This window comes from Eleutherodactylus coqui, chromosome 11 (genome assembly GCF_035609145.1).
Source record: "Eleutherodactylus coqui strain aEleCoq1 chromosome 11, aEleCoq1.hap1, whole genome shotgun sequence".
NCBI classification, from domain to species: domain Eukaryota; kingdom Metazoa; phylum Chordata; class Amphibia; order Anura; family Eleutherodactylidae; genus Eleutherodactylus; species Eleutherodactylus coqui.
Genome location: NC_089847.1, coordinates 20,757,304 through 20,774,507, shown reverse-complemented (window position 1 = coordinate 20,774,507; position 17,204 = coordinate 20,757,304).

Genomic DNA, 17,204 nt, shown 5'->3' with positions numbered 1-17,204 from the left:
CTAGTACCCTGTTGGGACACCTATAGTTTGGATACAAGATGTGATACGGACAGGTATGGAGACTCTGTATGGTATCCTGTAGCATATTGCTCCAAATTTGCTGTAACTGAGCCTCTAGATCCGTGATGGCGAACCTATAACACTCGTGTCAGCACTGACACGCGTAGCCATAGTCACTGACACGCGGCCGCTGTCGGCCGGTCACCCCGTTGGTGAATACTAGCAGGGGCCGTGGCTCCCCTGCTGGTATTCACTAACCAGCTCTACTACTGGTAGCAGCGCTGATCCTGGTGCACACTGTGATGTCAGTGTGCAGTCGGGATCCTCGTCCCCACTCCCCCAACGTCTCTTACCACTTAGTTCTGCGAGAGCGTCCGGGGGAGGAGGCGTCCAGCAGCACACTGATGTCAGTGTGCGCCGGAGATCATCTCTGCTAGCGGCGCGGAGGAGCAGAGCTTCCAGGATGTGGATGGGGTGAGTACGTGGGTCTCGTGGGGCACTGTCACTGCTGGGGGGGGGGGCGCTGGGGGGGGCACTGTTGCTGCTGGGGGGCCGCTGTGGGGGGCACAGTCGCTGCTGGGGGGCCACTGTCACTGCTGGGGGTCCGCTGTCACTGTGCGGGGCCACTGTCACTGTAGGGAGCCGCTCTCACTGCTGGGTGGCCGCTGTGGTGGGCACTGTCACTGCTGGGGGTCCGCTGTCGCTGCTGGGGGCCGTTGTGGGGGGCACTGTCACTGCTGGGGGGTTGCTGTACGGGGCGCTGTTGCTGCTCTGCTGGGGGACATTGTCAATGCTGGGGGTCCGCTGTCGCTGCTGGGGGCCGCTGTTGCTGCTGGGGGCTCACTGCGGGGGGCACTGTCGCTGCTGGGGGCCGCTGTGGGGGGCCACTGTAGGGGCCGCTGTCACTGCTGGGGGCTGCTGTGCGGGGCACTGTCACTGCTGGGGGCTCATCATTACTGAGATAAGTGAGGGGGAGGCTGGGAGAGGCGAGGGCCTGTGCTATGGGTGTTTTGGGTTTACTAAATACAGTTATACATTACAATTATACATTTTTGTTATTTAAACTATAAATATTGCGAATTTATGGATTTTTTCTCAAAGTGACGCACCACCCGAGTTATGCCTGTTTTTTTGGCGAATTTTGGCACACCGAGCTCAAATGGTTGCCCATCACAGCTCTAGATCATCTAAACTCGTAGGCTGTTGAAGTTGGCATCCCAGATTGTCCCATAGATGTTCTATTGGCGATAAATCTGGTGACCGGGCGGCCACAGAAGTGTGACGGTGTTGTGGGGGCTCCTGGGACCCCCTTGTGTGTGCGTTTGTGCATCCCAATTTACTTGTATGCACAGGAAAATAGAGAATGCCACATTTTATTTTTTTTTGTATTGCTCAGGAAAAATACGTGCGTGTGAACGAACCCATTGAAATAAATGGGTTCAATTCTCTGCATATTGCGCATGCAAACAAACATCTGTGAATCCGGCCTTATGCTTTATTCACACGAACGTATATACGCAGTTATGTAGCCACGTTTTCACGCCCGGCTGATATACTAAACCATCTGGTTTTCAATGCGTTTGTTCGCTAATACGTTGCGCCCAGCCATGTGAATGGACAGGAGAACGCTAATTAGCTTGGGACTGGATCGCGGGAAATCGTCCATTCAGGGGAATTCATGGCGCAGACGTGTGAATGTAAAAACGCACATGCTCGTGTGAAGAAGCCCTTACAGAGAAACCATTAAAAGGGTTGTTTTCTTTAAATGACCTCTAATTATTACAACGGTTCTTGAATAATAAGCTGATAACATGTTGTTCCACCAGCAGTAAGTATTAAATTCTCCTGCAACGCCACCATAGTAGAAATTAAGCATTACACCATTCTCACTGTAAGGGATTATTCAGACGACCGTATATCGGCTGGGTTTTCACGCCCGGACGATATACGGTGTCCCTCTCTGCAGGTGGAGGAGGCTGGAAATGCCAGGAGCAGTGCACTGAGCTGCCGCCCCCTCTCCGACCCTCGCCACTATGTGCAATGGGAGGGTCAGAGCTAAGTTCCGGAACTTAGCTCCGCCCCGTCCCACTCTCTCCCATTGCAAACAGTGGCGAGGTGCGGAGAGGGGGCGGGAGCTGAGTGCACTGCTCCGGGCTCTTCCAGCCTCCTCCCCCTGCAGAGAGGGACACTAAGGGCTTATTCACAGGAATGTATATTGGCTGCCGTTTTCATGGCCGGCCGATATACGCTACCATCTGAGCTGTCTTCCACTTTCCCTCCCCGACTCTGCCTCTCTGCCCCCCTCCGGCTGTTTGCAATGGGAGGGGGCGGGGAGGAACTAATCTCAGCCCCCATCCCGCCCCTTCCCATTGCTGGCTGCAGGGAGGGGGCGGGAAATTATCTCCGCCACCACCCCACCTCCTTCCATTGCAAACAGGAAGAGAGGGACAGAGAGATGGTAAGGGGGAGGGAAGGGGAAGACAGCTCAGATGGTAGTGTATATGGGCCAGCCGTGAAAACGGCAGCCGATACATGCTCCTGTCCAAAAGCCCTAGTCAATATACCACATGGACATACCAGGTCCTCCAGACTAAGAGACTTTTTGTGGCCACTCTGGATAATAAGGGGCACAAAGCAGGTGACCTCCCCCATGGCATAAATATTTCCTGACAGAGCATATGAATACAGTTTGTTAAAGACAGACTCCATAACTCACCAGGATGCACAGTTACGTCTTGGAGGTTTGTATGAAGCGGGATCGGTGGTCAAGCCCTTTAAATGACCCGATCAGAGTTCAGGGTTCCCAAATGCCCACCCTCCCTGGATGATATCAAGGGGTGCCGTTCGGTTGCCGTGGCAGCTGAGGACCTTCTGAAGGCCCCCAGGACTGCCATTACAGATTGCCTATGAAATCATGTTTGCGGCATGGCTTAATAGACTGTCTGTCAGATCATGGTAATGTAATACTGTGGTTTTACATTATACATACGTTTAATCGCAGGATCGATCAAAGCGGCGGGGGAGAGCGGGGAGGAACAAAGGGGAGATCTCTCTCTCCCTCTCTTTCCCCCGCTCTCCCCCGCCCGCCGCCGGCCCCCGAATCTTTAGAGACAAGCCGGGAGATACTTGGCTAAGGCACTACTGGCTCGAGTAATGTGCCTTAGCGAGTATACTCGCTCATCTCTAGTAGTAATCATACTGACCCATAGAATAAAGTTATTAGGTCATTCCTGCTGCAGTGCGTAGAGCGTAAAAAAAAAAGACTCCACAAAAATGGAGGAATTTCGTGTTTTTCCATTTCACTGCAATTAGAATTCTTTTTTACCATTTTCAGCACATTGTACGGTACATTAAATAGTACCGGTGAAAAATACAACTCGTCCCGCAAAAAACAAGCGCTCCCACAGCGACGTTGATGTCCAAATAAAAGAGTTACGTTTTTTTGAAAATGGGCACTAAAAAATGAACTAAAAAGGCAGCGTCCTTCAGGGGTTAAGGGGCACCGCGTGGAGAACTGCCCACCCGTCCTGACAATTTGCGCTGTGTTATAAAGAAGATGGCATCGCAGTATCTGGTGACCTGAGGTTTATTATAGCCGGCCGGGATTTATCGCCACACAGTGAGAAGCGGCCATCTTTTTGCATCGGCAGCTTCCACCTCAGGTTGCAGTTTCTTAATTAGATTGTCATGTTCTGCTCCAGATTTAGCTGCCGCACCTTCTGCTTTCTTAGATTAAAATATCCAGGTCACTTCTGCTCTCTGGGAGCCGTCTTAGAAACATCACGCCTTACACATCTTGGCTGCAGAACACAATCTTGTTGGTGGTGATGAAAGTTCCTTCAAGCTGCTAAATTACAAAATGCAAAATAATGGAGTCCCATTAATAATCATCTGTAAGTCGGTGGGAAAGGATTTATACCGTAAGGGGAACTTCATACGATACCTTCCAAGAGGAGCTGTTATGGCGCACCACACTTTAGTGACCCAGTACATCATCCTGGTCCATGTCATACATGTTGGTCTTATGTGGATGCACTGTGCAAAACCGTCTTATTTCCAATATGAGTGTTGCACAGCTGCAGCGCTTGAGAGGTTAATTCCTAATAAAATCCAATGTCTGCATGTAAATGTATCAGTTATGTCATGTGGTATGAGAGAGGATATAAATATGAGTGATTGAGAGCGAGAAAAGAGCCCATGTCTTCAGGAGTTTGGTGGTGCAGGAGGTCCGGACACATGGGAACACCATCAGTCCTCATGTGCTGAAGCATGGAGGAGAAGGAGAGACTTCCCTCTCTGCATGTGAGCAAATGCTAATGGAGTGAGCCCCAAAGAAGAGAGAGAGCGCTAGTAAGTGTGACTTGTCTCTACAAGGCCCAGTGCAGAGGTACTATCATATGTGTTGTTTTTCCTACGCGGTATCTGAAGTCTGGATCACCGCGCAGAGGTACCCCCTTTATATCTGTCACACCCACGCGTCGCTAAGGCTGGGTGGAGGTACTCCGAGTCAATAATCTCTGAAATGTACTTAATCGCATGCACTGTGAAGTCTTTTATTGAAATGCCTTGTATTGTTACACTCATTATCACAAGTAGAGTTTGTTCCGGGCTTTGACCCTTCCCAGAGACCCATGGTACTGAAGAATCATCTGCAGCTGCATCTTTTATTTGCCCAGGGTCATGCAGGCATATGCAGGAACAGTGGAGTCACGCGTGACAAGTGTCTCACGGTCATACGGGTTGGCGGGCATCCCTATCCTGGCCTTGGCTGCGTGTGTCCCTCTGGGATGGAGCAAGGTTAGTGCCACCATGACAAGTCAGCACTATATCCTCCCAGCTCCCCATACACTGCATGTCTGGTGTCTACCTATGGGACGCCGTTGGCCCCCACAACACGAGCGTGTTTTACTGTGTATTTTGTACATGAGTATTTAGGGTTGCCACCTGCCAGTTTCTCACCAGCCCAACCGGTAATTACGTCCAAAGGTCGGGGCGGGTATTTATTTTTTATCGGTCTTATTAATGGCAGATCAAAAATAATTGTCAGCTGAGGACATCTTTGGCCAGGCAGCAACCCCCCAGAATCCAGTATGTTACCCACTCTCTCTCTTTAGCTCCTGTCAGGCCACCATAATCAGAGCTGTGACCTCTCCTCCCGGCATCTGTGTTCCTGCATGTGCGATGCTGGGAGGAAAGGTCAGGGATTACAGCTCTGATTATGGCGACCGACCTGACAGAAGCTGAGAAGAGAGAGAGAGTGACATACTAGATGTTATGTGGTTGCTGCATGGCTGCAGGCTTAAGGGCATGAAGGGCACAGATGGGGCCCTATTACTATTAAGGCCACTAAGGGAGTCACTATTAATATTGGGGGTCACAACTGGGTCATTATTACTACTGGGGGCACTGTTACTATTGAGGCCATAACTGAGGCCATTAAGGGAGTCACTATTACTATTGGGTCCACAACTGGGGGCATTATTACTTATGAGGTCACTGTTACTATTGGGGCCATAACTGAGGGCATTATTACTTATGAGGGTGCTATTACCATTGAGGCCATTAAGGAAGTCACTATTACTATTGGGGCCACAACTGGGGGCATTATTATTTCTGAGGTCACTGTTACTATAGGCGCCCCTACTGAGAGCACTATTCCTATTGGGGCCACAACTGGGGGTATTATTGCTTCTGAGGGCACTATTACTACTGGGGCCCCTACTGGGAGCACTGTTACAATTTGGGCCACAACTGAGTGCACAATTATTATTGGGGCCACTATTGGGGGAATTATTAATACTGGGGCAACAACTGGGCGCACTATTACTATTGGCACCATTACTCTGGGCATTGGGGCCAGTATTAGGTTGATTACTGGGGGCACTATTACTATTGTGGCCACTGAGGGATCACAATTACTATGCCCATGAGAATAGCAGAGGTAAAAACATATGTCATGATAATTCCGGCCCCCTAATCACACCCCTAATCCACACACCCTTTTACCTTAACCAGTATTCTTTTGTGACAAAGATGGCAACTATATGTGTAAATTCCATTGATTTGCATTTAGGTATAGTTCGACCGCCCAGCTGGAAATTTACTGTAGAGGCCATTGAAAAATAATCACCTGGTGTGAGCACTTCCAGTTGGCCAGCAACCACAGCAGCAAGCGCTATAACTCACACTCCAGTTCCAGTCAGGATACGGCTGTGCCGCTCACAGAAGACCCTCACTCCTCCCCCCCCCGCTGCCTGCACGGTGTACAGTATGTGCAGGAATGCAGATGCTGGGAGAGGGAGTGAGGGCCTGACCAGAACTTCTAAGTGTGAGTTATAGTGCTTACTTCTCCATCCTGGTCAAGGATGGAGAAGGCACTTAGGGGGAATCCTATTGCTACTGGTGCCATTAAAGGGGGCCACTATTACTGTTGTGGTCCACTAAAGGGGCACTAATATTACTAGGGCCACTGCAATAATGGAAGTAAAAACATACATTGTGATAAGCCACGCCCCTAACCACTCCTCTAAACCACGCCCCCTTTTACCTTAGCCAGTATTTTTTTAGCGACAAAGTTGGCAATCCTAACTTGACCCCTTTCTCTCTCCCCGGGTGCAATCACTACCTCAGCTGTACTAATATTGAGGCCGAGGGTTGGCTGCAGTGATCATGTGGTCACCCCCAGAAGTGAGTGGGGGACTGCAGCAGCGCAGACGAGAGCTTCAGGGAGAGCAAAATAGCTGAGTATACAGTTTTTTTTACTTTACTGCATAAAAGGGGCCATCAGTGAGTGGGGGCATTAGTGCTGAATGGGGGTACTACTACTGATGAGGCACTATTATTGTGAGAGGGGTGCTAAGGGGCATTATTAGGGCCCATTCAGATGGCATATGTGAGTTGCTCTGGAGATTTTCGGGCGCAACTCACATCGAACAACATATAAACGTACATGGATACTGCATGTCTGATTCTTGTCTGTGATACCTTAATTGGCTATAATGGGTTTGTGTGCTGTCAATGAAATACACCCATCTGAATGGGCCCTTATCGTGAGGTGGACACTAAGATGCACCATTACTGTGAGGTCACTAAGGGGCTCTATTACTGTGAGGGGGGAACTAAGGGGTACTATTACTGTGAGGGGACACAAAGGGGTACTATTACTGTGAGGGGGTGACTGAAGGGTACTACTACTGTGAGAGGGACACAAAGGGGTACTATTACTGTGAGGGGGTGACTTAAGGGTACTATTACTGTGAGGGGACACAAAGGGGTACTATTACTGTGAGGGGGTGACTGAAGGGTACTACTACTGTGAGAGGGACACAAAGGGGTACTATTACTGTGAGGGGGTGACTTAAGGGTACTATTACTGTGAGAGGGACACAAAGGGGTACTATTACTGTGAGGGGACACAAAGGGGTACTATTACTGTGAGGGGACACAAAGGGGTACTATTACTGTGAGGGGACACAAAGGGGTACTATTACTGTGAGAGGGATACTAAGGAGCTCTATTACTGTGAGGGGATGACTGAGGGGTACTATTACTGTGAGGGGATGACTGAGGGGTACTATTACTGTGAGGGGATGACTGAGGGGTACTATTGCTGCGAGGGGATGACTGAGGGGTACTATTGCTGTGAGAGGGATACTAATTAGCACTAATAATGTGAGGCGGTTGTGGAGGGGTACTATTACTGTGAGGGGACACAAAAGGGTTTTATCACTGTAAGAGAAGTGCTAAGGAGCTCTATTACTATGAGGGGGGGGGGGTCACTGAGGGATATTATTACTGTGAGAAGACACAAAGGGGCACAATTACTGTGATAGGGAGACTAGTGGGCACTATTACTGTGAGAGGGACATAAAGGGGCAGTATTATTGTGAGGGGGTTACGGAGAGGTAGATACTATTACTGTGAGGGGGTCACTGAGAGGTACTATTACTGTGAAGGGGGCACTGTGAGGTAATATTACTGTGAGGGGGTCACTGAGTGGTACGGTACTATGACTGTGAGGGGGTCACGGAGAGGTAGATACTATTACTGTGAGGGGGTCACAGAAAGGTAGATACTATTACTGTGAGTGGGTCACTGAGAGGTACTATTACTGTGAGGGGGACACTGAGAGGTAATATTACTGTGAGGGGGGCACTGAGAGGTACTATTACTGTGAGGGGTCACTGAGAGGTACTATTACTGTGAAGGGGGCACTGAGAGGTACTATTACTGTGAGGGGGACACTGAGAGGTAATATTACTGTGAGGGGGGAACTGAGAGGTACTATTACTGTGAGGGGGTCACTGAGAGGTACTCTTACTGTGAGGGGTCACTGAAAGGTAGATACTATTACTGTGAGGGAGTCACTGAGAGGTACTATTACTGTGAGGGGGTCACTGAGAGGTACTATTACTGTGAGGGGTCACTGAGAGGTAGATACTATTACTGTGAGGGGTCACTGAGAGGTACTATTACTGTGAGGGGACACAAAGGACATGGCTTATCATGGTCATGGCCTAATAGAAAAAATATTCCGTTCCTCCTCTCTTTATTCAGAAGTTGAGAGATCAGTCTTCACCATAGAACCAGTTTTTTATTCATGCACTAGGAAGCCCAGGATGAGAAGTCCTGCAGCTCCTGTGTGACCTTGTTCTGAAGTGTCTGAGTTAGTGAGGAAAGAGGAAAAAATAATGTAAATAGTGAGCTCTGTAAATCTGAGTGTTCAGCATCAGGGCCATAGCACAACGGCGGCTCCCATTGTGGTGGTAGGATAGTTCTTCTCTCTTCTGGGCATCATCTGAATTGTGTAATGTGGCAGCTAATGATTTTTCGGCTGCCGTGGGACTCGTTGGCAGGGCTCTCACGTATTCCTGCTCTCCCTTGACAGTTACTTATTTTTCAGATGAAGTTATTAACTTGCAGAGCCCATTGCCGAACAATTCTCACTCCCGATGCATCCACAAGATCAGGACGGGCGGGAGTAGGTTCCAATCAATGACGTTCCTTTTATAGATGGGTATATATATATATATATATATATATATATATATATATATATATATACATATACACATTGTGTTATGTATTTAGTACTGGTGTATTCTGCCCCCCACCCCCACCCCCACGCCACGAATACGGAGGAGGCTGACGACATGGTCGTCATTAAACCACCCGGCAGAGAAAGCTGGTTACATTTATTCCTCTGGGATACATTAATTGAATCAACTGTTACATTCGCAGAAGTAAATTATTAAAGCTGGGCGAGAGAGTGAAGGAAAATGATGGAGAGGGAGGAAGAGAAGAAAGATGGTGGTGGTGGGCGGGAGGGGGGACAGGGAGAAGAGGGAGAGGAAAGTGACAGGAGGGGGAAAGTAGGGGAGAGTAATGGGAGCCATGTCACACAAACGATCCGGATTACGCATGCGGGTTCCCGCAGCAGAATCCGGCTATGACCCCGGCTGGCAACCCCGCGTACCTGCTTTTTCTGTACTGCGGATGACAGCGGACATTCGCCATCGGTCATGCAAAGTAATTCTTTTTCTAAACATCAGCATGCCCTGCGCTGCCGCTAGGCGATGATGTGAGTAAGAAGAGGACAGTTGGGTTAAGAGTGAAAGAAGGAAAAGGCAGAGAGGGAAATAGGAGAAAACCGTGATAGGGAAGAGACACAGAGGAGAGGAAGAGTGACAGGAAGATGTATAGGAGGGATAGGATATGTTCAGATGCTCAGGTAATCCTTGGGCTTTATTCAGATAAGTGTTATTTCATGGCCTGCACATGGACCCATTATAGCCCAGGAGGCAATGCACACGGGTGAGAGGTTACATGTGAAAAAAGTAAATCGCTGCCTGTCCTATTCTGGATGAGAACAGCCCACGCAGTATACACTGTCTTGGCGCAATTTGCATACGGCTATCTGAATAAGGCCTTAAAGGGAACCGGTCATGCTTCCCGGGCAGCTACCCACATTACAGGGATTTAGGTTTTATGCTCCTGCATTTAAAAACAAAATCCTTTAAAAAGCCCCCAACGATGTGGAGAAGAGTCACGGGGGACGCCGGCTTCGTGATGTCTAGATCGACTAGACTGTCAGATCTCTCCCTGTTTGTGTATAGAAAAAGACCGGTCAATCTAGGATACCTATAGCGCTTGGTAAGGAGAGCGGCCATCTTCACTGAACACTCTAGATACAATCTTCAGTGCTTCCAATCCTACCGCCCTACTGCTCCCAAAATCAGCCAGAGCAAGGCAAGAGGTGGAGTAAATATAAATTTGGTGGGAAAGCTCTTAGCAAAGCAGGGGTCAAAAGGCTGCTGAGTTCTAATGATTAAAATCCCATGCATTTCATCTGGGGTTTCCATAGTTTTGTCCACCCCCTGTATATCTACCATTAGCTCATGACACGGACCTCCCTTTACTAGCACCAGCTATGTGCAGCCTGTTTGTACTGGGCCAACATCAGCATCCATCAAACCCAGGTAGGTGCCTGGGGCAGATGCTCAGGGGAGGAGTTGGCCTGGTCCTTTATAATCAATATAATCCGTGTTTGACCACGCTTCCTGCTCCAACGTCCAGCACCTCCTGTCATACAATCATGGCCAGAAGAGGCCAAGGCAGAGGATGGAGGACACCGTGGGAGCGTAATGGAGGAGGGGAGCTTGTTTGATTTTGTTGCCAGGGCACAGCAGGGCCTTATTAATGACTCGGTGGAAACAGTGGGGCTTATGAATAACTCAAGGATCACAGTGGGGCCTATAAATATTTAAGGTGTGGCCCAAGGGTCCACATAAACCTAGAGCCAATATTGCATTTGTACCTACATAATCGAATTGATCCAGGTGGGAAGTTGCCCCTATGACTCCATTCCCAGCAGCTTCTTGAGGGCTCTTTCACACGAGTGGATATACGGCGTAACGGCCAGCGCTTTCTCGACCAGTCACACAACCGCAGGCGTCATTTTTAGCGAAAAAAACCCTCAGGATGCCTTCCAGTGCCTATATAGAGGCACATATAGGCTTTTCGCTTCTTTTTCCCTGCTCCCATAGGGGTCTATGGGACCTGCTGGCGTATATTAACCAAAAGACAGTTCCAGAACTATGTTTTTGGCCACCATATATACGCCAGACGTATCTCAGCCGCTTATGTTCCATCTTTCATGGTGCGGACGTATTTTACGCGCCGTATAATCGCCCATGTGAACGAATTGGGAACCAATGCTTCACATGGGTAGCGTATATGTGCCGGGACGTATATGCGCTCGTTGGAATGAAGCCTGAGAGTGAGAATTTTCAGTTTCAGAACACAATATACATCCATGAGATGTGGGCGTCTGTCCAGATCTCATGGTGGCGGGGTCGAGACAGCATGAACCTTCTGGTGGTACAATACAAATAAATGGACTTTTACAAAAACCCTTCATGGATTTTATGTTGCACTGCAGATCTTCACAGCTCTGCCATGCCCTATATGTTGCTAATTTGCTGCAGATTTCCCTTTTTTTATTTACATGATCAAACGATATTAAACTATATGGCACAAATGCACATACATCCTCCAGCAGTGCCCTGGCCTCACCATATATACCTGTAAGCCACGTCACTTTACTTCCTGCAGCCTTTACTTCCTACATATTGGGACGACTCACATCTTCCCATCCCTGCATTACAGATCCATTTAAAATTTTGCTCGCTGGTTGAGCTTCTCTTGCAGACCTTCCGTAATCCTCAGTGAACCTTTCCTGATGAGTCTCCTTTGAACAAGCCGTCTGTAGTGGAGTAGTTGCCCTTTAATCACCAGCAGAGGTTAATAACTCATGAGACTTATATAACACATGCAATCTGTAGATTTAGTTAAGCCATAAAGCAGAATGTCAGGATGGTTAATTGGGTAAGCAAGATGTTGGGAGGTAATTGTTCATCAGCTGCCGCCTGCGTGTATCTAAGGTGTCACATGTGCGATACCATTATCCTGGCAGTGACGCATTTCATGCCGGCGTCCCTGCAGGGAATATGAACTTGCGTCAGGCTGACCTTTTTTTTGCCTGCAGCTGAAGTGATGTTGTGTTCATGCAATAAACGTCCAAGGGGACAATGACAAATCATAGCTAAAAGACAGACTGGAAAACAGACATTTAACCCTTGCAGAGCCGACAGGGGGTCATTTCCTAAGGCGACAATAACATTCATGTGTAATTCGCATTTGTTTTCCCTTCTCAGCAAAGTCACAGTTGGATAATGGAGCTCCTATTGATCGGAGGCTGGTGCCGGCTGGAGTCAGCGCTTTGACCCGTTAATAAGCTGAATGCCTGGCATTTTCTGCAAATGTTAGCACGTCTGCTGGAAACGGATTTATTTCCTGTTGCTTAGATAGCGCCGCCGTATTCTGCAGCGTAGTACACAGATGGCTGTTGGGATATATATCTATCTATGTATATATTAGATATATATATAGAATATTGGGCCAGATGTACCCAGCAGTTGTTTCAGGGGAGGGTGTGGTGCTGCAGAAAATAGAACGCCATATGCAGGGCACCAGATGGCATCACATATATAGCATGGCTTAGGACACAGTATTGATGCCACTCAACTATATTAGTAATTACAGAAGTGCCATGCATTTAAAATTGGGCATATGCCTTTATTCTCATAAGCTTGAAGCTGCTGGAGTCCAATGCAAAATCAGGGCTCCCAACCATTGTGTCATTGCCAGTGCTCTGCCCCCCTGCCATAGCTACACTAATGACCATCTCTAACCTGTTGCCAGACCGATGTTGTAGAACTAGAACACCCAGCATACTGGGAGGAGTAGTCTTGCAGCATCTAGAGAGCCATAGGTTACATACTGCTGGCACGGCCCATGATGGGGTGTCAGAGGCATGTGTAATTAAAGGGTTAAGACCAGCAAGGGTTCTATAGAATGAGATCTGATCAGTGAGAATGCAGCAATTGATGACGATGTTATTGTATTCAGGAAAGTGGGTGTTAACAGGTGGCGTAGCTATAGGGGGCGCACGTTTAAAAGTCACAACTTCAAGAGGGCAGCAGGACTATAGTAATGTGATTGGAGAATGAGGAAAAAGTAAAAGGGGTGGAGCCCAACCCCGGAGGCTGAAGTCTATAAACAAGCGTCTTCCTTTTTTGTATGGGAACAAAACACGCTAATTTGGGTAGTGTAATTTAAAAAAAAAAAAAGAAAAGTTCAGCTGACCCCAAAACTGTTATAAGTTTGAGGAAGGACGCAGGCACAGCTTTTTTTTTACAGAAGCTCAGGGCATTATGTTTAGCTCAACTCCTCCGCTTTTATCAGCCCACATTTCAGGGCTGTGGCGCCCCCTTCCTCAGTAGGAGGACACACTACGGCAGCTCAGTCTTGTTCAATTAATTGACGTGGAGCTGCAAGCCTAAGGCTGGATTCACACGAGCGTATATCGGCTGGGTTTTCATGCCCAGCCAATATACGTCGTCTCTCTCTGCAGGGGGGGGAAGGGAGGCTGGAAGAGCCAGGAGCAGTGCTCTGAGCTCCCGCCCCCCTCTCTGCCTCCTCTCCGCCCCTCTGCACTATTTGCAATGGGGAGAGGCGGGACAGGGGCAGGGCTAATTATTGGCACTTAGCCCCACCCCCATCCCGCCTTCTTTCATTGCAAATAGTGCAGAGGGGCGGAGAGGGGGCGGGAGCTCAGTTCCTGCTCCTGGCTCTTCCATCCTCTCCCCCCCCCGCAGATGAGGACATCGTATATCGGCTCGGCGTGAAAACCGAGCCGATATACGGTCGTCTGAATCCACCCTAAAACTGAGCCAGAGGCCTATTTTACAGGGGCACTTAAGTGTCCTAAGGCTGGTTTCACAAGGGTGTATACGCAAAAATGCACGCATTAGCGCAACTTATGAACATCGCGCTTTTGCATGAGTTTTTGCACATTTTACTGTACTTTTTTGTGCTGATGGGGACAATTCACATGGGCGCAGAACACGCCCATGCCGTGATTTAAAAGGCTATGCAGCCCAATTAGTTCCAGAGGATTTTTTCTTCCCTTCAAAATTGCGCAGCGTAATGCACAATTACACAGGTATTGGCTGCACATTTGTGCACCCCCCATAGACTCCTATGGAACCTTTGGTGCACAAATGTGCACTAAAATAGAGCATTCCGCGTTTTCTGTTTTGTGCGCACAAGCACGAAATTAGGCTGAGCCCACTAAACTCAATGGGCTCTATTCTCTGCATATTGCGCATGCAAATACGGCCATAGAAAGCCGCCTTGATACCTACGTGTGTCCCGGCCTGACCTCTGGCCTCTAGACCCAATTGTATAGCATCTGATGGATCTATGAAGCTCTGGGTTTGGGGCAGGAGACCCGCGGTCAGGCCGGGACACTCATCCGTATTACGGATCGATAAACGCACCCATAATACAGTTGTGTAAACCGGCCAAGGGCTTCATCTGTAACTAATGTCGGTTTCACACGCCGGTCTACGGAATGTCTGTGCAACTAGTGTATTAAGAGGCATTCGGGCAGCATGTCCATGTACCAGACTGAAATCTATGCCAGCTAGGAGTGAACTAAGCTTTCAGCTATAATTTACAGCAATTACTGGTGTAATTTATAATAAATCTGAAAAGTCTACAAGGCCACGCCCCTTTTGGCTAGCCCTGCCCACACTTAGCAAAGTGGCGGAGACGAGTGAGAAAGGACCAAAAGTTGAAAATTCGAGCGTGAGCCATAGCTTGCAACATTTGTAGGTGGAAAATAAACACGCCCCTTTAAAAAAAAAAATGATCTCAGACAATCCCTTTAAGAAATTACCGAAAATCATTTTTTAGTAGAAGTGGGCGTCTCCAAGACTTCTACTTACTGGCGATGATTTGATCTCTCAGAAGATCTCTTTAAGAACCTTCCAGCAGCGCATCAGTCTAAAGAGATGATCTCCGAAACAGAAGAAGTGACAATTTACATAAAAGCCGTTGCCCAATCTGATAATTAACGGCGACTAAATCGCGAGCGCTGGATGGCGACAGATGCGGCTAGGTCCTGGTACAACGCATGTGTTGTGCCCCCCCCCCCCCTCCATTGCCGGAGACGCGGTAGAAGCTTGGGATATTCTCCATTGTTCCCGCTCAGCCATTTAGGAAAAACGAGAAGAAGCAGAGCGATCGGGTCTTATAAATAATTAGCGGCCGTGTTGTGAGGATTCTCGCGTCTACGGGGAAGGGATGATTTATTGATGGACGACTCCACAGGAGAGGAAGGGCCCGAGTGACGCTATGATGAAGGGAGCCGCTCGCCGTACACCGCGGTTATGTATTATTCACTACAGGCGAGGGAGAAGGACTGCGCTCAAGGGACGTGTAATGTACGTGCCAGATATTCCTGCCTTGTAGGAGGCTTATAACGTCCCCCTTCATTAAAGGGATGGGCCAGATCTGGAAGAAAACTGCTGCAATAGGGGAAGAAAAGGAAAAAGTACTTAAAAGATACATTAAGAACCGGAAGAAAAACGGTGAATGTACATTGGAAACCCCCAGGCCACAAGAACTTAAGGTCTAATTAGATATAAACATTGTACTTCAGAGCTGCATTCATTATTCTGCTGGTTGTTATTGACAAGCAGTAAACAAGGTTGACCTCCAACACCGTAGCTGAGCTTCTCTAGTGTAATAGAACCATTAGCTTTTCTAATATTAGAATGCAAATTACTGAAGCAAAATCCATACAGACATGTAGCCAATAGGAAATGGGAGGTTATAAGATTTGAAACAGTGAGTGCAGCTCTGGAGTATAATGCAGGATGTAGCTCGGGATCAATACCGGATAAGTAATGTATGTACACAGTGACTCCACCAGCAGAACAGTGAGTGCAGCTCTGGAGTATAATGCAGGATATAACTCAGAATAAGTAATGTATGTACACAGTGACTCCACCAGAAGAATAGTGAGTGCAGCTCTGTAGTATAATACAGGATGTAACTCAGGAGCAGTACAGGATAAGTAATGTAAGTACACAGTGACTCCACCAGAAGAATAGTGAGTGCAGCTCTGTAGTATAATACAGGATGTAACTCAGGATCAGTACAGGATAAGTAATGTATGTACACAGTGACTCCACCAGCAGAATAGTGAGTGCAGCTCTGGAGTATAATACAGGATGTAACTCAGGATCAGGACAGGATAAGTAATGTATGTACACAGTGACTCCACCAGCAGAATAGTGAGTGCAGCTCTGGAGTATAATACAAGATGTAACTCAGGATCAGTACAGGATAAGTAATGTATGTACACAGTGACTTCACCAGCAGAATAGTGAGTGCAGCTCTGTAGTATAATACAGGATGTAACTCAGGATCAGTACAGGATAAGTAATGTATGTACACAGTGACTCCACCAGCAGAATAGTGAGTGCAGCTCTGGAGTATAATACAGGATGTAACTCAGGATCAGTACAGGATAAGTAATGTATGTACACAGTGACTCCACCAGCAGAATAGTGAGTGCAGCTCTGGAGTATAATACAGGATGTAACTCAGGATCAGTACAGGATAAGTAATGTATGTACACAGCGACTCCACCAGCAGAATAGTGAGTGCAGCTCTGTAGTATAATACAGGATGTAACTCAGGATCAGTACAGGATAAGTAATGTATGTACACAGTGACTCCACCAGCAGAATAGTGAGTGCAGCTCTGGAGTATAATACAGGATGTAACTCAGGATCAGTACAGGATAAGTAATGTATGTACACAGTGACTCCACCAGCAGAATAGTGAGTGCAGCTCTGGAGTATAATACAGGATGTAACTCAGGATCAGTACAGGATAAGTAATGTATGTACACAGCGACTCCACCAGCAGAATAGTGAGTGCAGCTCTGTAGTATAATACAGGATGTAACTCAGGATCAGTACAGGATAAGTAATGTATGTACACAGTGACTCCACCAGCAGAATAGTGAGTGCAGCTCTGGAGTATAATACAGGATGTAACTCAGGATCAGGACAGGATAAGTAATGTATGTACACAGTGACTCCACCAGCAGAATAGTGAGTGCAGCTCTGGAGTATAATACAGGATGTAACTCAGGAGCAGTATAGGATAAGTAATGTATGTACACAGTGACTCCACCAGCAGAATAGTGAGTGCAGCTCTGGAGTATAATACAGGATGTAACTCAGGATCAGTACAGGATAAGTAATGTATGTACACAGTGACTC